The sequence below is a fragment of the Ornithodoros turicata genome, chromosome 2 (assembly GCF_037126465.1).
Source record: "Ornithodoros turicata isolate Travis chromosome 2, ASM3712646v1, whole genome shotgun sequence".
In the NCBI taxonomy this organism is placed as follows: domain Eukaryota; kingdom Metazoa; phylum Arthropoda; class Arachnida; order Ixodida; family Argasidae; genus Ornithodoros; species Ornithodoros turicata.
The window spans coordinates 15,714,781-15,723,451 of record NC_088202.1 but is presented as its reverse complement, the minus strand read 5'-3'; the positions used below and the strand labels follow the sequence as shown (position 1 = coordinate 15,723,451).

Genomic DNA, 8,671 nt, shown 5'->3' with positions numbered 1-8,671 from the left:
GAAAATAAGAGTCCATGATAGCGAAACCCTGAGACGAGGCACATACACACACAGTGTCTCAAACACAGCTGAAGGGTTTATTACCACAGAATATACGCAACCCACAGAATCAGAAAGTGAGTCACAACAGAGCTTCCTCAAGACCAGAAAAAAAGTGACTGAGGGATTTCTGACACAGTTTCCACAACCCAGTATGGAGAGCATTTCCTTAAGAATCCTCTTCTGTCGGTTACCCTCTTTGGTCATTAATACAGTATCATTCCACAACGGACAGCTACACTTGCACACATCCAAATGTATCACAATTTTCGAACAATTATCATTATTTTTTTTTACTTTCAATTAATGCTGTCTTATAGCTGGTCATTCAAACATCACTTTGGCTGGCCAGTGCAACAAAAACTGCATTCAAGAGCAATCTGCTATGCAGATTTGATTGGCCAGAACCTGTGTCACAAATCCCTCAGGACCCTCCCAGCCTGCCTTTAGGAGGCTGGTCACTTTCCAGTTGTGTTTCGCTTTCTGTCTATGTGGTTTGAGTATGTTGTGCTTGAATAAACCCTTCAGCTGTGTTTGATATGTTGTTTGTGTATGTCCTTTCTTGTCTCTCGTCTTGGGGTTTCGCTATCATGGATACTTGTTACCAGCTCACTTGCTACTGAACCGTCCTTTCACTGTACATAAGAGGATTGAAAAAAGTAAGTGTTCCTGCATCTTTTAGTAGTTTTTGTCATTGTTAAAAAAGAATCATAGTCCAGGGTACAAACGTTGCATGACAACAGAATTTTGCACAATTTGTGAAATGTGTATTACATCATACATAACATTTTATCATAATCATACAATATATCATGTTTTTGATGCAGTCCATATCCAAACCCATACGAACTTCTTGCATTGCAGTGTGCTTCTATCATAGGACATTTATGCCACAACATATTCAGCATTGACTTCAGTTTATTTGTGTTTCCATGAGTGCATTGCTGTTATCTTTGTCAGTACAATTTAATTTACTTTTGGCCGCTGTTCTTTGTGATTAGGGGATAAGACTGGTATGCTACACGCAGTACTTTGACATATATGCGTGCATCTTGTACACTAATATATGTGTTAAGTCATGATTTTGTCGTTATTGTTTGTACACTGCAAAATGCTAGCATCTTGTTTCACCTACATTGGTGTTATGCCCTTATTGTGTTTGTACATTGTGTTGTGTTTGCAGTCAGTTTTCCATACATGTGATACAGCTTATGACCTCAAGTCCTGTATCATATCATTCATGAATGTACATCCCCACCATCACACACATTACCTCAACTGTTCATCTGTTTCATCCTTATGTATTTATTTTTTCATTTATTCGCTGAGTATTTACTTCCGCAATGCAAGCCCACATTCCGTTTTGCTGACTTCTCCCCTTTTATTTCTTTTTTGCACAGCTTCTTTTTGCATTTTCGTCAAGATGCTGCATTAATCCACCGAATGCGCCCCGATGTGGCCTTTACAGCTCAGTAGCGTTACCGCTTGAGACAAGTTGACTCACCCACCTGCTGCCACTGTGGTGTTCTTGAGGATCTGGAGCACATTCTTCTTCATTGCCCCCACTACTAACCTTCCCGAACCACACTCTCCGAGTCTCCTCGTCAACTGGACTCTCGCTTCTTCTCCCTATCGAAATTGCTTGGTCCCTGGCCTAATCCAGCCCAGCAACGCTCTGCGCTCAAAGCTCTTCTGACATTTCTGGGCACCATCGAACTTCGATCGTTATATTGTGAAGGGGTCGTTATTTTATTCACCACGTGGGGTAGAGTACCGCCTGTGGCGATGAACCTCCCCATTCTCCAAAGCCAGAAATAAAGTTTTAGTTTCTTTTTTTTCCCTCTAATAAAAAGATCCTTCCCCAGGCTCGTTGGCGGTTAAGTGCTCTCTTGTTTCTTTTTCCACACTAGTAACTTCATTACTTTGAAACATTCAAATCGTTTGATATGTGAGAGTTATCGATCATGCTTCTTTTCATGTGCCAGTGTGACACAACTGTAGAATTTCTGTGGGTTTCCCGACAAACGTGTACATTGAATTTACTCCTTGTTCGTTATTGCCGCTGCATTTGTATTGTCAGCTCCTAATCATCACTACAATAAATATTCGGGAACAGCAAATATATATTTTGAACTCGTTGAGTATGACTTAACCATCACGGAGTCAAATCCGAGATCGTTCTCTGTGTAACCATTTCAGGGTTCTTTGAGTTTGTCCGCAGGGAGCACATTCTGTGGGTTCCAGGCTGCACATGGCTACAAGGTAAAACACGAACCCTTTATGGGTTCAGTCGTGAACCACTAAAAGGTTTAATAACACTTTAAAAAGGTTCAAACGTGTGCCTTTTAAAGGGTTCTTCAATGGGTTCAAGTTAGCACCCCTAAGAGGTGCCTATGTCACTGCTCTCCCCATTTCCCGGCTCTTCGCGATGCAACAAGCTTTCTGTTTCACAGTTGATGTATAATCAGAATGAATCAACTGGACTAGAAAGCATGGTATGCTTTCTTGTCCAGCTGATTCATTCTGATTATATATCAACTGTGAAATAGCATTTCAGCATCATTTTTGAGTATTAATCTTCATATTCTTCAATAGAAAGCTTGTTGCATCGCGAAAAGCCGGGAAAGGGGGAGAGAAGTGAAATTGTGCACAAACCCTGTTTTTGTTTTCCCCTTTGGCCCACGTACCGAAGGGGAAAGCAAAAACAGTTCCAGCAGAGGAGACTCTTCCTACTGGCTGAAGTGAGCGTCTTTCAAAACAAGGGCGCACTCTCATCGCAACAGCTCTTAGTGTTCGCTCGATGCTGATCAGTGACCTATACTTTGTTATCATGGACGCCACCACAGAGCAGCCGAGTTCACAAAGTACATCATACGGATAAAAGAGAGAGAGAGAGAGAGAGAGGACTTTCATAACTTCAGTGCTCAGGAGCAGATGTCCTCCTAACAAAACCGACCAAATTTTGGAAGATAGCTTCAGCAGAACCAGCAATCCTAAACGGGGTCAAGTCCGGGCCACTCTGTGAACGCTGCTAAACCTGCGGCCCTCCTGGTGCTAGGGGTCACTATGTGTTAGAATATAAGGTGCCCTTTTATGCTGGCATGGCATGCCGAGACTGGGAGGTGACCCGGGTTCGAATCTCGGCAGAAGCTGTGCTGTCTGAGGCCGGGCTTTCATAATGAAGTAAACAACTAGCACAACTGCTCGTTGTGTTGCCGGGCTTTCCTCATACACTTTAAGATAAATTTTTAGCACAGTTGCCTATGAAATCGGCAACTGTGCAACGTCATCGGCATACAGAGAGAATGGTACTTTACGAGGAATTATCGATTTTAGGCCTGCCAATACCACATTAAAGAGGCAGAGGAGTTCAGAAGAAGGACAAAATTGACGGGGAAACAGCGAGGAGTAGGACGAGACGAGGCAGAATACGAGCGGATATCAGCAGGCGAACTTTCCGTCTCGTCCTGTTCTTCGTCCATTTCTCTCTTCTTCTGAACTCCTCAGACTCAAGGATGTGTTACCGTCGTCGCAATTGTGCCAGCTAGCTTGGATGCTGTTATTATGTTCTACATTATTGAGTGCATTCGGACCAGCGGCATGGCTGAGCGGGTTAAGGCGTCCCGCTCGTTGGTGGTAGCCAAGGCCGTCCGATGACGGGGAGGTAGTGGGTTCGAATCCTACCACCGGCTGTGCTGTCTCAGGTTTTTCATGGGTTTTCCGAAAACTTTTCAGACGAATGTCGGCACAGTTCCCCCTGAAGTCGGCCCCGGACGCATACTACCCCCCCCGTCCCCTACGCCTTCCTGTTGTCCCCTCTCCATCTGTCCACATCTGTACACCGCTCATAGCCACAGTTGCTTCGCGGCGCTAACACGGAATAAACAAGTGCATTCGGCGCTTCATAAGACATACAAACACTGAAATTGGAGTCTGCGACAGAATGCTTTAATCACAACGTTTTAATGCAATCCCGAAGGTCTGAGCATACACAACCAGGAGGGCAAGCCGAGGGCAATCCTTGGCACTGAAACAAACAACAAATGCCAGGTAGTCCAGCATGAGTTTCTGGGCGTAGGCGGCGCCATATTGAAAAATCTCAAGTGGATCCAGTGAATCGGGAAAATTGTGAATGAAATGTAATGGGATCCCTGGATGTGTATCCGATACATCGATTCACAAAGAACTGATTTCCAAAACACATCACACGTCGCGACACCCAACGCTTTTCTTTGCATTTTACAAGCGCGAGACACGCGCACACAGAACGCAAACCGCAGAATACCTGTCCTTAAAACGCGCGCTTGTAATCACGTAAGCAGAGAAGATACGTTTGTGACATTATTTTTAGTGATAACGAAGAGTTAAACAGTGATTACATTTTTGATGATTGATGTCATGCGCCTAGCGTAAGCATGAAGATCGTGACGCCCTCGTTAATAAAAGCTGATGATTCGTGAGTTTGCGTCGCCGGACAACTATGATCATGAGCGATGCCACAGTCGCCCCACTCGGACTACTTTTGCCCATATGGAGGTGTTTTTTAAAGGTGGCTTCCGGACAAAAACGCAGATGAACTGAAGGTGCGATCAGAATAGTGGGTGCCTGAAATATATGTAACCGAATATTTCGTTTGGAAACAGTCAGAAACATTAGAAAATGAAATTAATCTTATTTTACAGCCGGCTGCGCGCTCCCGGCTGAATTCAGGCACCAGTGTGCGGACTCACGTCACTGGAATCCGTTCTGAAGGCAGACTGTACGAAACAAGGTGCGGGGTTCGAAGTCTGCTGCTGAACAGCCGCTAGAAACATTACGTTCATACATTCGGCGGTATCGGTTTGCAACCAGCCTGGCGACGCTGTCAGTTGAGTGATTGCGAATCTTGCTGGGAATGCCAATTACGTCACCGGAAGAGGCGAATCGAGCAAGGGCCATTTCAACGGGAAACTGGCAGATGGTTTGGAATTCAATGTTTTCGATGTTTTATAAAAAAACACGAACTCATTTTGTTACACTTTTTTTAGGTTTTCCTTTCCGAAGACATCTCCAAGCGGGCATCACATTAAATTTATAATTCCGGATTCCTCGCTGTCACCACTTCTAAAATGGCTAAAAATTGGGCTGTTCGGTGTAGCATACTTTAAAAGCGATAAATCCCCCGTGCCGGGGAACAAGTCAAAAGACGACACAACACAAAGGCACAGTGTGTTGTGTCGTCTTTTGACTTGTTCCCCGGCACGGGGGTTTTATCGCTTTTAAAGTACACCACTTCTATCGTGCGCTGAAATCTGAATAGACGGCACACTGCATTTAGCGTTTTTCACGGGAGACGGCATGTCTATAAACAACTTATATCCGGCCACCAATTTGCTGGCTGTCGTCGGTCGGGTTCGAACCCGCAACATAAGAATCAGTGGTCCGCAATAGACGTGATGGTTAACCTGTTAGGAGGCTCGTTTGCCCCGAGTCAATTTCCTTGTGCGACACTTTTAGAAGGCTCGTCTTAGACCGTGTACCTACGGAAGTTTCAAAATGCCACACCCAGGGCGCGCTTCAGCATCGCGTGTTGTATGCGGGGATTCCCGCAACGTAGTACAACTAACACCGCGGCTGTCAAAACTCACTTCGAAACACCACCTAGAGACAATGCCTGATCGCTTGAGCGACGAGACGCAACAATTAAGACTCCACCAATCACGATCGTGCTTTCGGCGCCCGTATCTATGGAGACGAGCCACCATCAGCCGCATGGGCAGCCACTGGTATCCGCAGAAAGCCTCTCTTTCAAAATCGTCTTCGGCGATTTGGTGATATCTCTGCTGGCGGCTGCAATTGGTAGACTTTATATGTTTACGTGCGAAGAAGCGAGAAGAAGCATTAAGCTGGTTTCTGTGTCTAGGTTGCGTTGGCTCAGAGCGTTCATGATCAGGCTGTAACAGAATCACTTTCGTATTCATTTGAGTCATCCATATTTTAATTGCGATGAAGGAAGCGCTTTGCGACTTTCGAAAATCGTCTCGCAGCTATACGCTTCTACAAGCTGCCTAGGTGTCTTAACTTAGCTGCATGTACTGGCAGTGGCAGCAGCTGTGTCGTCACACCGGTTCACAACAGTTTATTTGCTCGTGTAATACTAACCGGACCACCGCATTGTGCACCCCATCGACCTCTTCCAAAGAGCGTTTGATGAAGGCTTCGCCCTTGAGTTCTGCTATGATCGGGATCTACGCCCTGCAGCTCCTGCTGACTGCAAAAGATACAGTGGTGTCAAGACGAGGTGTGAATGGAATGTGCGCTGAAAGAGTACGTTTTTTTGGTTCCGTACTACGTCGACATATAGGCTCAAATAGGATTTCTTTAAACAAAAGATTACGTATCTCAAATATGCCTTTCGGGCTTTTTGGCTTATCTACGGTAGTCGTAGACAGAAAACGTAATTGCGGATTATAGTTTTCGGAGCGAATAAATAAATATTAATCGACGGTCAATTTTTCGGAGCAAACAGAGCCTTGAAAGGGGTGGCATAAAAAGCAGTACGTAAAAGGTACACCGCGAATTAAAAAAAATAAAAACAAAACAGAAAATCTCCTGCATGTGAATTCCAACGCGAACGAATACAGCAGTAGCGAAACGTGTATGTGCCAGCACCACCTCTGCCGGTAAAGACACTTTCTGCAATGAGGATTGTGCTAAGGTACAACACGAGATTCCGAGAAGCAAGTACTGTTACCTTGTAACTGTCGCAAGGACGACGAAAATAGCGAGGGTTAGCAGCAAAGTCATGGCTGTTTCTCGATGTCCTTTCAACTACCGTATTCCAACAGCTAACGTATTACAACATATTTATATCACTTACCGAATTCATACATCGGGCGTTCATTAATGTCTCCATTATGAAGTATGCTCGGTTCATTATTGATTGTGGAAAATGAAAACACGCATGCGCTGCCTATATCTCACTTTCAATATAATAGATTCACGATGGTCGTAATTTATTTTTGTCAAGCCGTGCCTGGCACGTATAACCGAATCACCTGTGTGTCAATAGCACTATAGAAACATTTGTGCCAGGGATGAAAGTCCTTTCGCGTGTATGAGAATTCGTAGCTCAAGCTCTTTGTACCTGCGTATGCGCACAGAACACGTGTTACACGTCTCACTCTAGCGGGCGCATAAAGATACTCGCGAATATAGTTCGTACACGGAGCACTTTGAATGTTCGCAGTAGCGAAGTAATAATAGCGACCCATACGAGCGAGTAATCAATTAACGAGCATGTGGGGAAATTCGAGACTTCTCATTCCTCAAAGGAAACCTTCGAAGTCTATGGGGTCAGTATACAGTTGAGTTTACATGCAAGGAGAGTGGCCCCTAATCTGAGCGAATTGCGTATATTTTGTATTCTAATGAAATCACTACATTCACTTAGCGGCATTGGCCAGGACCAAGACTGCAGCATTCCACTTCCACAATGGTTACATCACCGCTTGTTCACAAAGGGAGCTTTCAAAGATGATCTGCCATTTGCCAAATACAGTGAATGGCTGCACTCCTGCACTCTTGGTAGTGTCCGTAATAACAATATTTTGCCTGTTCGACAAGTATTCCTTTACCCTACGAGGAAGTTGACGCTACTGCAACGATTCTTTGTTCACCACCATGTCTGTGGATTTGAAGACAGGGACTACACAAAGAATTTCTTATCACAGACTGCGTCTGGGGTATTGTCTACATGTGTTGGAGTACCTGTGTTGAACTGGCAAAGTGGTTTTCAAGATTATGAGAAGGTATTCGGAGGTATTGAGGGAAGGCTTAGGGAGATGTACAAAGACAAAGTTAACCTTCAAAAGGGGGTGTGCAAAGCGAAAGCGCCACCCTTCGTGTCCCTAGACGACTACTGCGATACGGCATTGTGAAGGCTGCCTCACTATTCGCTTCCGTCGCTGCTGATATTTGAAATCTCTGAGCGATGCCACACAATTTCATCGTACAGAACTAAGAACAAAACCTAGAGATAAAGGCATTGATTCAGGAATTCCTTTGGTGTAAATAATAAGTAAACAAAGAAAAACAACTGAAGAGCAACGTTGAAGTGGAACTCGCTCTACTCGAAAAAGAGCATAGCCACTGTACAAACAAATTTGAAGCGGATTCCTTTGCAGATTCTGATGAAAGCACTCAGTTCTACATATGCTTACCAAGTATTAATGATTATCAAATGCTACATGATTTCTTCGACCCAGGGGAAAATGGGTGCAATATTAAACGTCATCACGGCTCGACCACCTTGATTTCTACGATTCTTTTATTTTTTTTTTTTTTTGTGGCGTTCCACTTCACGCGTATAAGCAAAATATTTCGGTCCCAAAGCTAATCGCTTCTCCGCTATGTGGCTCCAAACTTCCGCGCAATACACAAAACCTCGCTCCATTTGCGCGGCTCTTGCGTGCCAACGCTTGAACGGATCGCGAAAATTTTAACGGGGTGCACTGGGAGGAAGGTACGTCTTCTTGTTAGCATGTTACTAGCGATTTTTAACTTAAAAGAACAGAGAAGAACGACTGCGAAAGTTGCACAAAACCTGCAATATCGATTATTTTTTATGACACTTTATGTATCACATAACGAA

At 44.4% G+C, this 8,671-nt stretch overlaps 1 long non-coding RNA gene across 1 annotated transcript; it reads right to left on the bottom strand.

The window, feature by feature from the left end:
* Window positions 1–3,965: 3,965 nt before the first annotated feature.
* On the bottom strand, window positions 3,966–6,850 carry LOC135383150 (uncharacterized). The gene is made up of 3 exons (XR_010419696.1): window positions 6,773–6,850; window positions 6,181–6,289; window positions 3,966–4,066 (listed from the first exon to the last, which is right to left on the bottom strand). It is a non-coding gene; the product is annotated as an uncharacterized LOC135383150 (long non-coding RNA).
* Window positions 6,851–8,671: the final 1,821 nt, after the last annotated feature.